Source organism: Acromyrmex echinatior, chromosome 5 (genome assembly GCF_024713525.1).
Source record: "Acromyrmex echinatior isolate Ae372 chromosome 5, ASM2471352v2, whole genome shotgun sequence".
Lineage (NCBI taxonomy): Eukaryota > Metazoa > Arthropoda > Insecta > Hymenoptera > Formicidae > Acromyrmex > Acromyrmex echinatior.
This window is the reverse complement of record NC_141856.1, coordinates 3,137,243-3,159,972: the sequence shown is the minus strand read 5'-3', so window position 1 is coordinate 3,159,972 and position 22,730 is coordinate 3,137,243. Positions and strand designations below refer to the sequence as shown.

At 33.5% G+C, this 22,730-nt stretch overlaps 1 protein-coding gene and 2 pseudogenes across 1 annotated transcript in view; 2 read left to right on the top strand and 1 right to left on the bottom strand.

Moving 5' to 3' along the window:
• Positions 1-22,730, bottom strand: part of LOC105145005 (uncharacterized) — a 253,216-nt gene that overhangs the window by 166,143 nt on the left and 64,343 nt on the right. The window lies entirely within an intron of this gene.
• LOC147909679 (uncharacterized) lies at positions 12,838-21,011 on the top strand (annotated as a pseudogene).
• LOC147909678 (uncharacterized) lies at positions 16,806-21,011 on the top strand (annotated as a pseudogene).

The window sequence follows — 22,730 nt, the reverse complement described above, 5'->3', positions numbered from 1 at the left end:
CGTTAAACAAGGATGAGATGATTGCTATGTCGTAGATGAAAAGCACCCAATAATAATTGCATTAGTAATATTGCGGTTCGTCGAATCACAAGATCTGTTCGTGTTTGCTCGCACTCGTGTTGTTTGCACTCGTACAGTCACAAAAGCTGCACTCAGAACAACAACCTCACTTATCACGTAAGGGGCTGCGCACAATAAAAGGAACAGGAAACAGAGAATAAGAATTTCAATCTATCAGAAATAATGTATTGTGGAATACACAGTTTCTGATAGGTTGAAATTCTTATTCTCTATTCTCTGTTCCCTGTTCATTTTATTGTGCGGAGCCCCTAAGAATATATGGGTGGTAAAGGCCACTCTACATTGGTTGTATCGTAAACATTGCAAGTCACAAGCTTGTTGCTTCAGCCAATCCGATGCTTCAATTTTAAAGTTGCATGATGCTTTCGACGCTACAATACGATCAATGTAGAATGGCCTTAATGCTGGGTTTACACTAGATCCGAAGAATCCGACGTGCGTCGTACGATACTCTACAATCAATCAGAAAACAGAATTTTGCTTCGTATCATCGATATGAAATAAAATTCTGTTTTCTAATTGGATGCAGAACGTCGTACGATGCACAGATCCAGTATAAATTCAACAAAACATTTCCGTGGATACGCAGTAGGAGAATGAATTTTTTGAGCAAAATTTGATTGGTTGTTTCCAGTATTACTATAGTTATTATACGCAATGCTATACTTTGTATTTTTACATTATGCGCTCACTGAGCGCTCAGTGGTTGTTCTGAATGATTTCTTATTCTCTTCATTGGTTTTAATGTTGATATTTATTTCTACAAAAAAAGTGAAGAAAATGAATTTTTTATAGAAAAATGAGGAAAAATGAAATGTTTCTAAAAAAATGAAAAAAAAAAAAAATAAGCCGTTCCCATGCCTAATGAATGTGTCGCACGCACGCACGCGGAACTTTTTTCTTACTATTCTATCTAAAGATCTGTTTTTTTTTCCTAAGTTCTGAACTGGTATACACTGATGCATAAGTTAGAGTGCGATTACATGTAGCGCGATACGCGGTACAGAAATTAACTAGGTAATTATAGGAACCGCGCAAACTGTGCCATTTGCTTCTTTTCTTCACTATTAGGGTACTGTCCCATGACGCGTATCGCTGTACGCGTGTATTCGCATATCGAAGGATTCAACCAATCACTGACGCCATTTTATGTACGCGACAATTATATCCTTAATGTCCCATGGATTCGTGCGTAAGCGGATTAGTGGATCGCCATGAGAAAAGAAGCAAGCGGCACGGTTTGAGCGGTTCCTATAGTTAGTTTTTATGCCGCGCTACATGTAATCGCACCCTTAGAGTGAGATAGTTATAGTATGCTTCACACTCTGACTAATTCAGAACTAGTTCAGAATTCTTCATAAAAGAACAGACCTTTAGTCTTCTAAGAATGCTATTTCATGACAGTCGGAATCTCGGAAAAATAATAGAATGAGAATCAACCAATCAGAATTATTGGGATGCATTACTGTCTATCTGCACATAAATACAAGATTATTGAAATTGAATGTCTATAAAAAAAAATTCATTATTAATAAATAATTGTTCGATAATTTATTAATACAAAGTGTCTCAATAACTGTTACCACCTAAAATATCTTCTAATCTATAAGGTGTAGAAAAAAATATATACAATCAAAATTATATGATGTGAAAGGGATTATCATATAGTGATAATAATTTTTGTCCAGGTGGAGGCGCTTCGGAGATGTCAACTTCGTTTTTTTAAATGGAATTATATAAATTTTTTTACATAATATTCCTCTAATTATTCTGCATATAAAAGTATTAAGATAATGATAGCAGAAATCTATAGTTTACGAGATAAAATATTGATATAAAATATTAAATAACTCGTAAAAACTATTGGTAAACTATTGATTTTTTTATATCACTACCTTAATACTCTTATATACAGAATAATTAGAGAAATATATCATCATATTATGTAAAAAAATTCATATAATTCCATTTAAAAAAACAAAGTTGACCTTGAAATCTCCGAAGCGCCTCCACCTTACAAAAAATATTATCACCATATGATAGTCCCTTTTATACCGTGTAATTTTGATTATATAAATTTTCCTCGACACTTTAGAGATTAGAAGATATTCAGGTGGTAATAGTTATTAAGACACTCTATAATAAGTATAAGTATTCATTTTTTCAGCATAACCATTTATAAAACTGCGTGCTTGTCGATCTAAAATTTTTGTGGCTGTGTTCCTCATGGAGCGACTTTTTCGGAAAATGGACTATTATTCTAACCTCAAATCATCTTTCAATTTATAAGATTCTTCTTAACTTCTGTTATAATAAAAAATATATTGAAAATTTTATTTTCTTACGAATTCTTTTACTATATAATAATTATCTTTTTTCATAAAACATTTAAAATAAATTTTCTGATTTTTCACAATTTCGGAAATATTGGTCCATGGGGAACACAGCCACAAAAATTTCAGACTGATAAGCGCACGGAATTTTACCCCAATGATATAAATAGTTATATTTATATGCTAAAAAATGAATACTTATATATTAATGAATTAATACTTATCGAACAATTATTTATTAATAATGAATTTTTTTATACGTATTGAAATTTAAATTTTGGGAGTACAAATTAGTTCGGTCCGTTTTCCAAAAGATGGCTCCGGCTGTTGTAAATGGTTCATAATGACAGCTGATTTTGGCGTTTTCAGAGAGGTTAGACATCTGCTAATAATATTCAGTTTATATCGCTTTGAGTTTCATACAAAAACCTTGATTTTTACTGTGTTTGAAATGTCGAATTTTGTGTTAACCAAGCAGCATTTGCGGGAGGTTCTAATTTTCTATTTTAATTGGAAGAAAAGTGCAGCTGAAGCCCGAATGCTTGTCGAAGTTTATGATGACACTGCTCCAACTGATAAATCATGTAGGGAATGGTTTCGATGGAGATGGAGATTTCAGCGTTGAAGACAAGCCTCGCTCTGGACAGCCAAAAAAATTCGAAGACAAAGAATTAAAGGCATTACTCGAAGAAGATCAGAGTCAAACGCAAGAGCTTGCAGAATCATTGGGAGTAACTCAACAAGCCATTTCTGCACGATTGAGAGCCATGAGAATAATTCAAAAACAAGAAAATTGGATGCCTTATGAACTGAAATCGAGAGACGTTGAAAGGCGATTTTTCACTTGCGAACAGCTGATTCAAAGACAACAAAGAAAAGGTTTTTTGCATCGGATTGTGACTAGAGATGAGAAGTGGATATTTTACGATAACCTCAAGAAGAAAAAATACTACACTAAGCCCGATTAATCGTTGCCATCGACCTCAACATCAAAACTAAAGCCGAACATTCATAGTTCGAAGATCATGCTCTGTATCTGGTGAAATCAAAAGGGTGTTGTTTACTATGAGCTGCTGAAACCTTGGCGATTCCATTACGGGCGATCGGTATTGGCTACAATTGATTCGTTCGAGCCGTGCATTGCGAGAAAAATGGCCGGAATATGAGCAAAAGCATGATAAAGTTATTTTTCTTCATGACAACGCTCAGCCTCATGTCGCAAAAGTCGTAAAAAAATATTTGGAAACGCTCAAAATGGGATGTTTTACCGCACCCGCCACATTGCTCCTTCTGATTACTGTTCCGAAGGATGCAGCATGATTTGGCAAGCCACCGATTCACTTCTTTCGCAGAAATCGAAAATTGGCTCCAAAATTGGATTGCCTCCAAAGACGAATCATTTTTTCGAGATGGAATTCGAAAATTGCCTGAGAGATGGGAAAAAGTAGTAGCCAGCGATGGACAATACTTTAATTAATCTGTTCATTCATTTTGTTTTGAAATAAATGCATTTTTGAACACAAAAAAACGGACTGAACTAATTTGTACTCTCAATATTTTCAATAATCTTGTATTTAACATATATGTGCAGTCGGACAGTAATGCATTTCAATAATTCTGATTAGTTGATACTCATTCTATTACTTTTCCGAGATTCCATTTTCCGAAATTCCGACTGTCATGGAACAGCACCTTTAAGCCCATGATAAAAAAACGTAAGGCCGTAAGACATAATCAGTAAGCGAATTGACTAATCACGGTAGAGACCGTAAGGCCACTAGCAAATTCGATGTTATGATTTTCTTACTACTTAACGGCCTTACGTTTTTGTGTGTGCCATGGGCTTTACTCTTACTTCGTGAGAATGACATAAAAATCGCGGGAAATATTCTGGATATCATAATAAAGATATTCGAATAAATCTATCAAATGTTTTAATCACTATAAATGAATCTAGTATTAATATCACTTCGAAATAAAAACATAAATAACTGACGAAATAGCAGCTAAGTGGAGATCCTATTATATTGCTTTTTTCGCAACTTTTTAATTAAAAAAGAAGTTAAAAATTGTACATACAGGGAGTTGATCACGAGCGGTTACAGTATACAAAAATTATCTTTGATACGGATTACCTTTAAATTTTACTTGGAATTATTTAAGATTACCTAATATTACCTCAAATTATTCCAGACTATCAAATACTACTTCATACCCAGAATTACTTAAGATTATCCAAAATTATCTTAGAGCATTTAAAATTACGTCATATTTTCTGAGATTACCCGAGATTTTTCTAAATGTACTTTGCTCAGCTAATTGTAAGATTACCTTATACGAGTATATAAAGTATTATTTCTTCAAATCACTCTAGAACAGTGACGTAGCCATGGGGGAGGGGGCTATGGGGACTACAGCTCCCCCCCCCCCGAAATTCTGAATAATTTCAATAATTTCATAAAAATGTAAAAAATTGTTGAGCCGTAAATATTAACTTGTTTTGAAAGAGGAAATTAAATCCTGTTGGAATAGTTCTCATATTTAATTTAGTTGCCAAAATATTGTTTATTATATTAGGTGTTGGAATTAATTCGTAGCGTTTTACAAGTGATGGGAAGTACTTTCATTAATGTATTTTTTAATGCTCATGTGAAATAAATAACATTCTTTCATTTAAAAACGCTACGAATTAATTCCAACACCTAATATATTAAAAATATATTGTATAACTTGTGGAAGATTAGTAAATGGATAAGCTCCATGACTCATCAAGAATCATTTTCAAAAGTGTATCAAGTTTAAAAAGAACGACGACAATAATTTAAAAAGTGGAAATAAATTAAAGACAGTAATTTGAAAGAATCGAGTAAAATAAGAATAGCATCGACATCGAATTACCTTCTTGTTTTGAAACAGTCATTGGTGTCAAGTTATGTAATTAAAATTATAACTACACAGAAAGAAGAGCTGGACAAGGCAATAGCAAAATTCTTTTATGCATGCAATATCTTTTATAATCTTTAAAAATAAATTTTAAATATTTTATCTAAATTTTATGACCAAGTTACAATCTTCCAAACAGAAGACAATTATCTAAAGACTTACTAAATAAAATTCAAGATGAAATAATGGATAAAACTTAAAATGAATTGAAAGAGAAGAACAGTTACGTTAATGAAAGATGGGTGCGATGTTATAAAACACTCCAATTATTATCAACATTTTATTATTGGCGAATCGTCTTATTTCTTATTGGTAATTGTTTTGGATCTAATATAAAATCTGCAGATTTTTTTTATTGTTGAACATGATAAAAGCAGCCATTGAAGAAGTTGCTATAAAATTCAATTGTAAAGCACCAGTTTTATTTGTGATAATAAAAAAATAATTATTTTGACGAGAAAAAAATTGTCAGAACTATCTAGTGATGAGAATTTTATTATATTATTATATTTGAATTTAATTGGTATTTTCAAAATGAAAAAAGCATTAGATATTTAAAATCAAATGTTTTAAAAGTTCAGAAGTACTTCAGATATCATCATTGTTCAGGGATATGATTAAATAATTGTAAGGTCATGCAAACTTCTAATTAACTAGCAAAACAAGAAGGAAGAGTTCAACAACTAAAATATTTAACAACTTTTATTCGCAATCGACAATTTTATCTTCAAATAGCTAATGAGCAAAAAGAAATAGATGATAAAATTGCTAGTATTGTTAATAATATTGTAATTTAAAGAAGCAAAATCTTTATAATTAATTAATACACATATCAAACGCATTTGACAAGGTAAGAGAAAATATTCACTGAAAAGAAATACAATTCTCTAATTACACAGGATAATGAAAAAAAACTTTTGAAGAACAATTCAAACTAGAGTAATGTTTCTTATAGATTTTAGATCACTGAATTCGAATTCAGCCGTTTTGCTCCATCATGTTCAGTTTTTTAGTTAATCGAGGAAAAATCTATGAAAATTAAATATTAGGAAAAGAGTAAAATTAAATATGACATTAAAATGCGGTCGCAGAACTAATTTAAATGTGTTAAACAAAGTGTAAGAAATAAAAAAATTTCGCTTTGATAATGTTACTATAATCTAACACGTCGTAAAATAAATTGCATAAAGTAGCATTGCAACAGTCAGGCGATTTACGTGAGTCATGGAAGGCTTTTTCATGTCCAGAAATGGATATTTTAATTGAATAATGGATATTTTATTTTTGTTACTTTTGGAAGATAAGTTAGGTAAGTTAATACGAAACTAGAAGTGACTATACCGGTCGAAAATCTTTAATGCTTAAATAATCCAATGTGAATTATATATACAGAGTGTCTATAAAGTCTCACCCAAGCCATATATCTCGGAAACAGTTTTAGATATGGAAAAATGTTTCAGACAAAAGTTGTAGCACATTAAGGGGGACATATGATGAAAATATGGATTTCATCTTGAGTGGCCTTTCTCAAGACTAGGTATTATTTTTTTAAACGGAACTCTTCATTTTTCATTCCACATTATTATAACTTACCTCGAGAGTTTTTCAAAACATTATAATAAAACATTTTTTTCTTTAAAAGTACTTTTTGTATTATGAGGATTGAAGATTACCGCTGAGGTTTTTAGCTGCCGGTCGGACACTTTGGATAATGCTAATTTCAGCTGTACTGTAACTTTCAAGCCTTACAACTCAAAAAATACTTAACAAAAAAATATTTTATTATAGTGTTTTGAAAAACTCCCGAGGTAAGCTATAAAAATATGCAATAAAAAATAAGGGGTTCCATTTAAGAAAACAACGATCACATTGATCTAGCCTTCAGAAAGTCACTCAAGGTTAATTTCATATTTTCATATATGTCCTATATATCCCCTTAATATCCTATAACTTTTGTCTGAGACATTTTATCATATCTAAAGCCATTCCCGAGATATATGACCTGGATGGGACTTTATAGACACCCCCCTCATCGATTGCTTGTATAAGCATATGATGAGGCTGCCTTAAGTGAGAGAAGTTGTCGTGAATGGTTTCGAAAATTTAAGAACGGTAAATTTGACGTCGAAGACAAAGAACGTAGCAGAAGGCCGAAAGTGTACGAAGACGCGGAATTGGAAGCATTATTGAATGAAGATTCGTGCTAAACGCAAAAAGAACTTGCACTTACATTTTGACTTACATCAATAAAACATTATGTATCATTCTTTCACAATAAATGCTTAATTTTTGATAAAAAACGGCGGAAACTTATTTGTACACCTAATAATTTGATGCTCAATCAAATATCATATTAAAAGATGTTGATGTTAGATAAGTTAGACACAGAGTTGAACACGAAAAGTGTATTAGTACAAATTTTAAAAGACTAAAATTTTAAGCGCCGCTACTCGAGCGACGTGTATGTAAGTTATAATACCTTATAGTTATAATATTATAGTAAATTAGTTATTATAAGTTAGTAAAAACCGTGCAGGAATATTATTATGCGATGAAAGTTAACAGCTGGCGTCATGCGAGACGCACGATTGTGTAGAATGGCCGAATGTAGGAAGAGTATACTATGTTTTGTTTATAAATTTTTATTTTGTTCGCGCATTTCCGACTATGACGCTATGCGCTAGAGTATCAGCGCGCTTGCGCAAGAAGGAAAAGGTAAAGGAAGGTTAGCAAAGTTGTAAGATGGAGGAACACATATGTGGGACGGCGAAGCGTGAAGTGCGATTTGTAATTCTCTCCTGAACTGTTGTCCATGTAAATATTGGCTCACCAAACATTCCATCATCGGAATCATCTTATTTCCTACAAATTTAGTAAAACAAGTATTTTTTTATGCTTTGTTAAATTTGCTAGAATATATTTAAATCAGTTCTGCGACCATATTTTAATATCGTCAACATTAGTAAAGCAGAAATACAAACTGGATGATGACAAACTATTGGCTACGATCAAAATAGAATTGGTGCAGGAAAAGAAGAATTTCATATGAGAATAATGACAAGAATAATAAAAGAGAAGAGAGAAATAATGAAGATGAAAGGGGAAAGTAGAAGGGGAAGATAGAATAGGAAATGAAGGTTCTATGATAATTGAAATGGATGAAAAAACATATGATTTGGTATTAAGAAAAGAAAAACTAAATAAAGGATGAAAAAAATGTTCTGTATTTACCATACATTAATGTTAACTCTTAGTACATATCTTAGTTTTGGGCACCTTTACTATACACGGTGGGTCATTCATGTTCTGGATAAATTTTCATCGTTTTTATAAGAACATAAAAATTATTAAACGATTTTTACATATATTTTGACATCTTTAGAAAATATTTGTGTATTTGTTTATAATAAATTGTATATAAATTAAGAAATAAGATCCGACCGTGTAAATGTACAACATACATACGGTAGAGAGCGCCAATGATCGGTCAAAGTTAGATGTTATGAATACAATATATATTCTCTCAGGCAGCTGGAGTTCCACAACAAACAAGGAATCCAGCAGCGGAGGGACACGTCGTGCGGCATTCCACAGGGCTCCGTGCTGGGCCCCTTACTCTGGAGCGTCGCATACGACTCGGTTCTCCGCGCGGCCCTCCCCCCGTCTACTACGCAGACGACACACTGGTGGCCGCGGAAAGTACGACCTGGGAAAGAGCTGTGTGCATGGCGAATGTCGCAGTAGCGTGCGTGATCGGCTCCATAAGGGAGCGCCTGAGGGTGGCCCCCGCAAAAATGGAAGCGATCTTCTTCCATAACGGGAGGAGCGGGGTGCCCCCTCAGGCACACATTGTGGTGGATGAGATCCGCGTCCCGCTAGAGCTTACCATCAAGTATCTGGGCCTCACCCTGGATCGCTGGGGCTTTGTCGAGCATTTCGACAGACTAGCCCCGCGATTGGGCGGCCGGGCGGATGCCCCTGCTCGGTCTCATGCCCAACCTTCGTGGTTCAAATGCGTCAGTCAGGCGGGCACGCCGTCCTGTCCAGGGCCTATTATGGGGCCCCGGTATGAAGCGGGGAGGCCCTGGCCAATCGCTGTATCCAAGGCAGATTGCACAGCGTGCAACGGCGACTGGCCCTAAGAATCTGTAGGGCCTACAGGACGGTGTCGTATGCGGCCGCCGTGGTCCTCGCGGGGATCTCCCCTGCCGAATAGTGGCTGACGCCCTGGTGGAGACCTACGCCAGGGTAAAGGCCATCCGGCTTCGTGGAGGGAGTAGTAACTCCGGGAACCGTTGACTGAGTGGGAAGGCCCGTCGGCGGGTCTTTCGGAAGTGGCGTGCCACTCTCGAGAATAACCCGCCGACAACGGGCGTTCAGACCGTGAAGGCCATCCTCCTCTGCTTAAAGGAATGAGTTGACAGGGGATGGGGCGGACTCTCATACCACATGACGCAGGTGCTCAGATATGGCTGTTTCGGGGAGTACCTGCGTCGAATAGGAAAGGAGCCGACCGTGCGCTGCTCCCATTGCGACGGGGACCGGGACACCGCGCAACACACGCTAGAGGCTTGCCCGGTCTGAGCAAGCGAGCGCGGTGTTCTGGTCCGTGAAATAGGGGGCGATCTCTTCCTGCCGGCCGTCATTAGAGCGATAGTCGGCGGGAAGAGTGCTGGATGGCATTCTCCTCCTTCTGCGAACAGGTCACGTCGCAGAAAGAGGCCGAGAGAAAAAGGGAGCGGGTCTCGCGTGACCGTAGCCTTCCTCCGTCGTCGGAGAAGTGGCCCCGGGCGGCGCGTAGCGTTGACTGCCCGAATCGGGCGCTGGGGGGACATCACCCTCGCGCCCGTCCCCTCGGTTGTTGTTGGGGGGGGTGGAGATCCCGGCCCCCGCCAGACCCCCAGTCTCGTAAGGAGCGCCACGAGAGTTTGGCGCCCTCATACTAGTCTATCACTCCACGAAACACGTTTTCGCGGGCGGGATTGTTCCGGTAACAACCGAACGGTCAGAGAGGCTCCCAGAAATATGCTGCACGCGTTCCTGGGAGCCCCTCAGCTATGACCTTCAGGACACCCGGAGGGGTTTTAGTGGGTGCAAGTCCTACATAACCTTCTCTTCCAGGTCCGGGGTATGTTTCGTTATTTATAAAAAAAAAGAGAGAGAGAGAGAAGAGAGAGAGCTGGCGCATAAAACTTGTTCTCTGGATGTCAAATTTTTTTTAGGAATAGGAAAGAGATCGGAATTTGATAAAGTGCTCTTTTTAATATTTCAAAGAAAAGAATTGCGCAGGACATGAATGACCCAAAGATGCGCACGAGGGCAATAAGTTCTTAGAAAATCTGTCAGAGGGCACTCGCAGTGTCATGTCACATTACTTTTTGACAAGTAGCATCTTTCAGCTGATTACTATCAAATTTTGAGCGGAATTCATCGCGTGGTTTCATTTCTGTAGACGATTAAAAGCGAACAACCTTTGTATTTTTTGCAAAATGGAAAAAAATGAGTTTCGTGCAGTGATCAAACATCTACATATGAAAGGTTTAACGCCGAAAGAAATCAAAGCCGAGTTGGATAATGTTCATAGCATATCTGCACCACTGTTTGCGACTGTATACAATTGGATGAATGAATTTAAACGTGGTCATACAGCCACATATGTACTTCGTTCGGGACGTCCATAAAGTCCACGATATTGTTTTGACTGATCGACGAGTGAAAATGCGCGAGCTTGTTGAGGCCACAGGCATATCACATAGCACAGTGATTTCAATTTTTGCACGAACAATTGGGTATGAAAAAGCTATCGGCAAGATGGATGCTCACTGTGGACCATAAGCGCGACCATGTGATGATTTCAAAACAATGTTTGGAAATGTTTCAACGTAATGCAGATGAATTTCTACGTCGATTCATTACTGTGAACGAAACATGGATCCATTACTTCACACCCGAGACGAAGAAATAGTCAAAACAATGGCTTCACCGAGTGAACCAGCTCCGAAGAAGGCGAAGATCGTGAAGTCGGCCAGAAAGATGATGGCCATAGTTTTTTAGGATGCACGCGGTATAATTCATATCGATTACCTTCCATCAAAGCAAACGATCAATGGCGATTATTACGCAGACTTATTGGACCGTTTCAACAACATTTTAAAGAAAAAACGTCTCTAATTTGGCGAAGAAGAAAGTGCTCTTCTATTAAGACAATGCATGGATTCATATGTGCCCGGCATCGATGGCCAAATTCAACGAATTCCGCTACGAATTGCTTCCCCATTCAGCATATTCGCCAGATTTAGCCTGTGACTATTTCCTGTTTCCAAACCTGAAGAAATGATTCGGAGGTAAAAGATTTATCACCAGAGAGCAGCTCATCGCCGAAAGGCGATAGAACAGAGGCTTATTTTGAAGAATTGGACAAATCATATTATTCGGACGGTTTGAAAAAGTTGGAGAATCGTTAAATCAAGTGTATCGAGCTGAAAGGAGATTATTTTTATTGAGAAATAAAAATGAATCGATCCAAAAAAATATGTTTTACTATGTTTTTCTAAAAACTTATTGACTTGCCCTCGTATTAAGAGTTAAAAGATGTTTTAAATCCTGGAGTTATATATATTGCAAAAAATTATATTAGGTGTTGGAATTAATTCGTAGCGTTTTTAATGAAAGAATGTTATTTATTTCACATGAGCATTAAAAAATACATTAATGAAAGTACTTCCCATCACTTGTAAAACGCTACGAATTAATTCCAACACCTAATACATAAAATAAAACATGCCATAAATGTGCAGGAAATCACAAAGCAATGAATACAGAAAACAAAAAAAGATGTGTTAATTGTATGTTTAACAGTCGGATATATTAGGTCATTTAAAAAATATCCGCGGTTTTTTATTCAATTTTTGAATGAAAAAACCGCGGATACTTTTTAAATGACCCAATACAATCTGAAAATAAACGATGAATATCGACGCCCTTAGTCCGGATTGTCCAACATTTAAGAGGGTATTGCAAGAAGAAGAGAGTCGACTGGGAGGGTTCTAAGCAACCACAAAAGAAAGCGGAGCTAATGTTATATATGAATGCACAAAAGACTGCCGTTTTATAGAGAAATTTGGGTCCCAGATGAACAACTTTGAGACATGCCTATAATTTTAAAGTATTAAAAGAGAATCAAAAATTCCATAAGCCTAACTTTATAGAAGAGGTTTCCTGAGTGCTAGAACTATTCAAAGTTCGCTATTATGACCATGTACCACTAGTCTTATCCTTATTTCTCTGCGTCCAGAGCACCTCCCCGCGGTAACGGCGGTAACGGATTGTACCAAAAATATTGAAATAATATCTAAAATGTATTTAATACATTAATCTGGCTAAGTTCCTGGTCGCGGTTCATGTCGTCATGTCACAGAAATTCGGATTTGCTTAATAACGGCGTAATGATGGCTCCTGGGGAGAGGAAAATGGATAAGCGATGAATGTACCAATCGGGGTAAACCAGCCTTTGGTTCAGGATCATCCCGAAGCAGCTACTAGTCGTGATGAGATCCACTGTGGGCAATATGGAAAATATTTAAACAACCAGTCGCGTAAACATTTGTTGGCTGAAGAAGTGCTGAATTTCTTAGAACAAGAGCCTAGTAGTTCCACAAGAATAGCTTCATTCAATACATTTAAATATATATGTCATGCCTATTGGTGTCATAAAAAAAAAACGTACTGAAACGAAAGATGGAAATATTACAGTTAAAAATACTGAAAACACAGCCTCTTATCAAATCAATTAAAACCTTTTGTTTCATATTTTCAAACCTTTTGTTTCATTACTTTGAATGTCTCTCCCCCCCCCTCCCCCAACTCTCTCTCTCTCTCTCTCTCTCTCTCTCTCTCTCTCTCCATCGATTAATATATATCACTTATAACTATTCATTTGGGATCCAAAAAAGTTATCTTCATCAAGATTGAACATATTCCAGATACTAGATGATTCAAGAAATTGAATAAAATCAGTCTTACATGGTATACAATACATGGTTATAATAGCGAACAGCTGTAGCACTCAAGGGACTCATTTTACAAAGTTATGCATATGGAACTTTTTAATCCTTTTTTTATGCTCTACAATGCTAGCTAGGTACTCAATGCTGTTCAGCCGGGGACCAAACTGGGCATAGTCCTTTGATAACACATAAGGATGAGACTACATCATTAGATTATAAAGAAAATCCTGCGATCATAGCATTGTCGAAGATCAGATTAATAGCTGAAATTGAAGATGGTGAAGTAAATGTGCGAGGTATAGCATGCTTAGATGTGATGCCGAAAATAGTACAGAAGGTTCTTTATGTACGGGATGACATTAAGTACGATATAGTATTGGCAAGAAAATTAATATCGAACTACTGGTATATTATAATAGAAGTAAAAAAGAAATTGTATAAAAGTGTGATGGTAGTGTATCATTTACCAAGTATCACACAATGAATTTGTTAGATTATTGGACGATATAGCAGAAGAATTAATAATAGGAGAATGTATAATATTAAGTGATTTTAATACAAATGATAAAAGATTCGTTCTATATAAGTTGCAATCGACAATGTTGAGTTTAGGAACGAAACAGTATGTGGATAGGCCAACGAGAATTATGAAGGATGGTCAAACAATTATAGACTTAGATTTGCTAATAATAAATTACGAGTAGTAATAGTAGTTCATAAGCCTAAAATAACCGATGCTAAAAATTGAATTAAATGCAAATAACAGAATGAGAATAAGTCTTAATGTTGTCATAGAAGATGAATTTTAAAATTCTCTGACTTTTCCAGGTTTTCCAGATAAAAATGGAAAATTTTTCATGACTAATATAAAATATGTAAATTTTAACATTTAGACTCAAGGCTTGAAGAAAGCTATATTATTAAAAACACAAAAAAAGTTTAGTAGCATAATAAAATTTTGAGTGCAAAAAAAAGCCAGCAAAAAATAAATTAGTTTTGAAAAAAAGAAGAGCAGTTACGACGAAAAAGAGAGATCAAATAAAAATACTGAATAAAATATAAATTTGAATTATATTCTTGAGGCTTTCACGAATGTTTTCTATATAAAGATTATGCGTTTCATGGGTTTCCTCCGTATTCATTCTTGGAACGCCAACATTTCATGAATCTTGCAATTCACTTCATCAAGGCAAGGAGCAGTCTGATACTGAGCTGTTCCTCCGGGTCATTCCTTTTATATTACGCTATTTGTTGGAGTGGTGGGGGAGAAAGAAGAGAATTGAGGAGGGGGGATTGGTCGGTCTTCAATAATGTGATGAAATGGACTGCAAGGTTCACGAAACGTTGGCATTCCAAGAATGAATTTGGATATGGAGGAAACTCGCGAAACGCATAATCTTTATATAGGAAGCACCCGTGGAAACCCCAAGAATACAATTCAATGTTACTAAGCTTATTTTGCGTTTTTAATAATATAGCTTCCAAGAATGGATCTGGACACGGAGGAAACCTGTGAAATGCATAATCTTTATATAAATCTGAATTATTTTGTTAAAATAATTTAAAATGCGCAAGTTTTTAACTATAAACGTCAGATATATTATAATATTTAAAAAATTATAACAATTATTTGGAATAGGAATAATTTAAGGAAATTGTGAGCAAATTTCAAAATTTCAGACTTTTATATTTTCCCTTGACTTTTTCTGATTTTTCAGATCTGTGGCCTGATTTAAAGGATTTTATGCTAGGAATTATATTTGAGTTTAACGTAGATCAATTTATTAGATTAGTAGGGAATAAATTATAATGAAATCAAGATCTCAATGTAAATAATTGTTAACAAAATTTGTTAACAATATAATAGATGCGCTAGATGTTACCTAGGAAGAAATTTAGAATTTTGAAAATATGGGAAAAAAAAAATAGTTTTCAGATGAGATTAGAAAGGCAACTACTAGAAGAGATGTGGCGTACAGAAATTATACGATGATACGGAGCTATGTGAAAACTATGTGAAAAACCTTAAAAAAAGTAATCAATAGGTTAAGGAGATAGAGAATACAATTTTGAAATATTAGATAACATTAAAGAGTGCAACAGAACATAATATGTATTACATATAGAATATTAGTAATATTATTAGGTGTTGGAATTAATTCGTAGCGTTTTTAATGAAAGAATGTTATTTATTTCACATGAGCATTAAAAAATACATTAATGAAAGTACTTCCCATCACTTGTGAAACGCTACGAATTAATTCCAACACCTAATAGTAAATTTGATAAATGGGGGTACTAAATCTAGTGGTATATATATAAATAAATTATTTGTGTAATTAATAATAGGGAGACTATATAGATTTGATCATCAATAGAGCAATTAGAGGAAATTGTTATAGGATTACTAAAAAAGAAAGGTACAAATGAAGGAATAATTAGACATATTAAAAGCAGTATTTTACGTAATAAAAAATGAGTTTATCGATATAATAAATAACTCTTTAAGGGGAGATTGCTATCCAAAAGAGTGAAAATTTACGATAATATCGATTCCAAAAATAGAAAGACCTAAAAAAGCAAGTGAATATAGGTCTATTAATGTACTACCAATATTTCAGTAAGTATTAAGAGATAGTTGTAAAAAGACAAGTCTTTTTGAAAAACAACTATATTATAACAGAACACTAATCGGGTTTTAGAAGACAGTGCTCGTGCGAGACAGCGATTCGAAACATTATAGATGAGCGGAAAGTAATAGTGAATGAAAAATGGTAGGAGTAATTTTTATAGATCTTAAAGGAGCATTTGAAACAATATATAGGGGAAGATTATTAGGGAAATTATATTGGGTCATTTAAAAAGTATCCGCGGTTTTTTCATTCAAAAATTGAACAAAAAACCGCGGATACTTTTTAAATGACCTAATCATGAAGTACCACAGGGATCTGTTTCAAGTCCGTTGTCATTTATAATTTATTAGGTGTTGGAATTAATTCGTAGCGTTTTACAAGTGATGGGAAGTACTTTCATTAATGTATTTTTTAATGCTCATGTGAAATAAATAACATTCTTTCATTAAAAAACGCTACGAATTAATTCCAACACCTAATATATACATATTATAATCAAAATTTCAGAAGAATGCAATATAAAAATGTTTGCAGACGGTATGCTAGTATATAGGAGAGAGTAGTGCGGAGTTGGAAAATAAAATGAACATGGTATTTAGCATAGTAGAAGGATGGATGAACGTAAATAAATTAAAATTAAATGTAGAGAAAATTTATGATAGAAATATAAGGAAAGAGCTGAGTGGTAATATTATGTAAAATATTATGTAAAAAAAATATAATATATTATAGGACGTATATGTGATAACTCAAACTATAGAAATCAAAGCCTTAAACGGTCTAGCTGGATCTTAAATACTTGTATAATTATGTTAAAATGTTTGGATTTGGATGGAGCTGTAATAGAATATGTAGAAACAATGAAGTATCTAGGTATAATCATTGATGACAGACTTCGGTTTAAATACCATTGTAATTACATGCTAAAAAAATAGGGAAAAAAACAAGTTTTTTAAATAAATAGTTTAATAAATAGTTTTTTTAATAGATAGAATTTTATTACTAGTTTACATTGTAGATGTATTGTATGTAAGACAATCATAGCAACTCACTTTGAGTATTGTGCAATGCTATTGATTGAGAAATAATATGACAAGAGAAATACAGCTGAGCAAATTGCAGAAGGCGTAAAACCGAGCTATGAGAATCATAATGTAATGTAACAGATACATCAAAATGGAACACATGCAAGCGCTGCAGTTTATGTACATAAAACAGAAGCTTTATTATAATGTGTGTATTTTTATTTATAAGATCCTAAATAATATTATGCCAAAGCAATTAAGAAATAAGTTAGACATTGTGGGAATTGAGAGCGAAAGACAAATACAGACCTAGAATATTCTAATAAAATTTTGTAAAAATAAAAAGAGCACAAAAGAGTTTTATGAGGAAAAAAATATATAATGCCTTACCGTATAAAGTAAAGCAGTATGAAAGACTTAAGCTATTAAAAAGAGTATTAAAAAGAACATATGTATAATATTTAACATTGTTACTTAAATTTAAGATTATGTATTGTTTGTATAATTTTTTTTAAATAGCTGAAAAGCTAATAAAGATTCATTCATTCCTCTCCTCCCTCACTCTCTTTTTCCCTCTCTTCCTTCGTCTCTCTCTCTCTCTCTTTCTCTCTCTCTCTCTCTCCTCCTCCCTCCCTCCTTCTTTTCTTTAAATAAACTTAAATAACTTTTATTTAAAATAGAAAAAATAACTTGTCTTTTATTTTAAATAAGTTTTCGAAGGCGATTTCTTATTTTAAATAAGAAATTGATTTTGGAAACTTACTTAAAATATAAAATAAGAAAGAATATGTATTTTAAATAAACATTTCAAATAGTAAATACAAAATATTTTGTTTGAATATATATGAATGTACATTTATAAGTATAACGTTTCAGTTTTTTTATAACTACAGCCTGTAATTAATATTTAATTGTATTAACCTCCGAACCACAGGTGGAAAATTGAAACATGGACCATATGTGAGTATATCTTGTATCTCACACATGCTATACTTGATCATAAATAGATTATAATTTAACTACTTACTATAAGTTTTGTGTGACGGATTGGTAACATAACTGATACAATTTATTTAAAATAAAAAATATAAAATAAGTTCCAGAAAATTATTCAATACAAAATCGATAAAAAATTGATACAACTTATTTAAAATAAAAAATAAAAAATAAGTTCCAAAAACTTATTTAAAATATTAAATAAAAAATAGGTCAAAACAAGTTATTTAAAATAATAAATACTAAATAACGTTCAAATTTATTCTTCATTTAAAATATTTTAAATAAATTTATTTGAAATAAGACTTGGCACGGTTGGCACTCTAAGTTTCAAAAAAGTTTATCTTCATCATGAAATTCTCTTGTTCTCGAAGAGTTCTAGTTCAGTTTCTAATAGATTTTAGCGACAGTTTCGGTCTCTAAATATTTTTAAATAATTTTTCAATCAGAGCGCTGGCAACGCACCACAAGAATAAATTATTATGTAACAGCCAGTTTCCGATTTTTTGTTATTTTTCTATAATTCTGCAATAAATTCCAAACGCTTTCGATGAGTCTTACTTAAAGTTCTTGCTCTTAATTCTCCATTGATGAGGTGAATTTTTAGAACGTATCCAAGTAAGGTGGAATCGATCCGACTCCATGCTCATTTTTCATCTAATTAATGTACAAAATGAGTGAAAGAAAAGGCGTATTCAGATTCTCACCTGAATGCTTCCCGAATGTCATGTCATTCTTGTCTAACGTACGATAAACAACAAAGTTGGAGTGATACCTGGATGATACTTGAGTGGGAATCTGAACTCAGCAAAAATAAACGAATTGTGGAGTCATTTTTATTCCAATCTTATCAACGGAAGGTTAAGTATTATTAAATAATTTTTTTAATTTGACTGCTAGTAGCACATTTTTGATAAGTGCCGATAGTTCCTATCGCTTTATAACAGTCCTTGATAGTAGCGGCTATTTTAAAAATAGGAATTCTGATTTTAAAAAATTATAGAAAGCATTGGAACTATTGCAAAACGATCGGAAAAAGTCGGCTGGAACTGGCTGTTTCGTGATACTTTATTTTTGTAATGGGATGCTCTTTTTAAAAGGGCAATAAAAGATATAGCACAAAAATCTAAGTTATTTTAATATCATAGTGCAGAAAATGGCGCATATAAATCTTGTGTATTTGATTTTCAGAATAGAGTATTATTAACACGTGGAGAGGGAAGAGGAGGGGGGAGGGAGTTCCCAAAAGTAATTTAGGATATAACGCAAAGGTTCAGTTTTATTGAAATGATAAAAAAATGGAAAATTATTTTGCATTTTCTGAAAGTTTAATATATGGAAAATATGTATTGTATATCATAAAAGCAATTTTCAATAAGTCTAAGAATTTAGAAAGTTATGCAACCTTTTCTGGGATAGCGCACAAGTAAAAAAACTCGAACGATACAGCGATACAGCTCAAGGCTGAGCGTTGTAGAACTTATTCGATCTATTTAGGCTCACTAATAGTCTATTCAGCTCTACTATAGAAACAAATTTTTTTGGCTAAACAAAATGAATGTATATTTTTTTTCTTTTATATTAAAGCGTATAAATAGTGCATTATTATATATTTTATTCATTACATTTTAGTTAAGTGAAGAGAACAGTTACGAATAGTTACGTGATTTTCAGTATTGATAGTGTATATCGAACACAGCCAATGTATGTCTAAAATACCCTATCTTTCACTTATTTTGTATCTAACTAAAGACAGTTTTTTTCGACCGCGCAAAAGTCAACAAAAATAAAAATAATCTTATTTTGATTTAATCAATAGAGTCAAATTTTGTAACAAAAAAATCATCATTTTAACTTTCAAGACGTCAAAATAAAGTCTTTTCCATTTTCTCTTAACTTAGTGTGTTTCTTGGATAACAGATATGTAACCAATGTAATGTAGAGAAAACGCTAAAAACGCAGTGAAATATAAAAGATAAAATTCCTAAGAATATGCAGATTGATTATAGTATTTACTTATAATAATATTGACTCGATCGTTATTATATTGCGTATAAAAATGATCGACTGTATCAAAATGATGATTAGAATACGATGATTAGAATACGAAATTTCAGAAAAGCATAAATCCATAATCAAGATAGTTGCAAGTAAGTTATGCCGATGGGCAATGTTTGACATTTCACCGTAACGGCCAGACATTAACTGGATGTTACCGCGTTTCAATGAATGCAGACGCTAGGAACGAGAACAATGCAATAGACATAGTTACCTTCGTTCCTCGAGGAATTCAACGCTATGCATGTGTGTCATATGTATATGGCCTCTTAAAAATACGCTCAATTTAGTAAATGTAGTAATTCCATAACATATTCCATGCTAAAACAATTTTTGGCTTGTTCATCAGGCATGAATCATCAGTGACTCACGGCATTTTTACTTATGTTTATATTATACTTTTTCACTAATATATTAGGGGTACAAATAAGTTCGTGCGGTTTTGAAAGAGATGGCGTAACTACTGTTTCATTCCACCGTTCCGTATTTCTAAGTATGCGTTGGATAGCTGTCATTAGTAGGTATTAAGTTCAGTATGTGTCATTTGTTCGAATTGTAAACAACAATATTTTTACTTCGTCAAATATGTCGAACTTTGTACCAAATAAAGTGTTTTTGCGGGGAGTTTTACTGCATTACTTCAATATGAAGAAAAGTGCTGCCGAAAGTCATCGTATTTTAGTGGAAGTTTATGATGACCATGCTCTATCTGAGCGAACGTGTCAGAAGTGGTTTGCACGGTTTAAGAGTGGTGACTTTGACTTGGAAGACCAAGAGCGTGCCGGATGTCCAAGAAAGTTTGAAGACGCAGAATTAGAGGCATTACTCGATGAAGATCCATGTCAAACGCAAGAAGAGCTTGCATTATCATTGGAAGTGACTCTGATTACATTGTAACCGGTTTTTCACAATAAAGCCCCAAATTTCGAGAAAAAACCGCACGAACTTATTTGTACCCCTAATATATTTTTTAAAGTAAATACTAAAGTAAAAACTAAAAAAATTATGAAGAAGACCTAACATACTACTCAGTACTATAATTTGACGGAGGCAAAAAAAACACAAGTATAAGGTCTAGGGTCCAGGATGAAGAGTCCTAAAATAGAATTGATAAAAATAATTGTTAAATATGATATTTTTAAGAGTAGAAAGATTTAGACGGCCGAAAATTATGTAAAATACAAATGTCGTTTGTGGACAAATGAATAAACATACATAAATTTCTTTTTAGCATATTTTTAATGCATTATTAATGAATAAAATCGGCCGTAAGAGTTCACAAAATATGAATGATTGAAGGTAATATTGACAATTAAAGTCGAATGCACTGTTCTGTTCTTGCCACGATAATTCAAGAACGTCTGCAGATATCGACTCCATTGTTTTTTTTTTCTTTTTTAGATAAAGATAAATTTTTTCATAAACTGAAGCTTTTGCGCACGAAAATTTATTTTTTAAGCGCGTTTTAACAATAAACTAGAATTTTTCGATATTTTCTATTTTTCACCGCCATTTTTGTAATCTTTACGTTTCTTTTATCAAATTTTAGGTTTAGTCTGTAGACAAGAATCTCACCAAAATGGCACTAAAAAGTTGAAAAATTCTTACAGTTTACTCGAAATCATGGCACGTACAGAGCAGTGCGCAAATCACGCAGTCGTCTTTAATTATCAATATTGTCCTTAATTATTTATATTTTGTGGACTTTTGCAGTTCATTTTATTCGTTAGGAAAGTGTTAAACACGTATCAAATTTGTATATCTTTATTCATTTTTATTCAGAACGATATTTAAATTTTATACAATTTTCAGCCAAACATAAACTTTTCCACTCCCCTTAAATTTTAAATTCGATGGTCTGCCATTCAAATGTCGGTGAAATGTGTGCGTCGAGTAGACAGTAGGCAGTACATTGCATTATTTAACGGTTTAATGATTGGTCATTGCATTGTTAAATCCAATATTTCTCACTTTTTTTGTTTATATTTTATGTAAAAAAATTTTAGTAAGAAAATTAAAATTAAAATTAAAATTAAGAATTATTTAAATTCGAATAACAAAAAATATAATTTGAATCGGACTCAAACTTTTCAATAATAAATAATAATAAAAAATTAAGGCTAATGAAAATCAGCGCGGAAATAAGTACGCAATGGGTATTCATGTAAAATATTGGGTGGATCCATATATTCATTCGGTTTTTGAAGGTAAAATGAAACAAGTTTTTTTCATATAAAGAATGAATTTTAATCAATGATATGTTTCTCCGTTTTTGCACTATTAACAAAAACCGAACGAATATATGGATCCACCCAATACTTGCAGATGATGTGCAGCTTTATTCCGAAATCTTGAACGTTTTCACTTTCTTTGGAATCATCATCAATAAGTTAAACATAATTAACGATCAATGTTGGTTAAATGATTTGTCCTTGATGAGTCACTGTCAGGTTCCCAAGACTGAAGCGGAATCTGACATATAAAGTTGTAAAATTGTAACAATGTAGTGAAGAGAATAATTCTCAAAAATTTGAGTAATTCATCTGAAACAAACATCAACCATGAATATCTTTGGTAAAAAAAATTCTCTAATTAATAAATTAATCGTGCTAAGAGCACTAAATGATTAATAGTTGACAATTCGAAGTCTCGAAT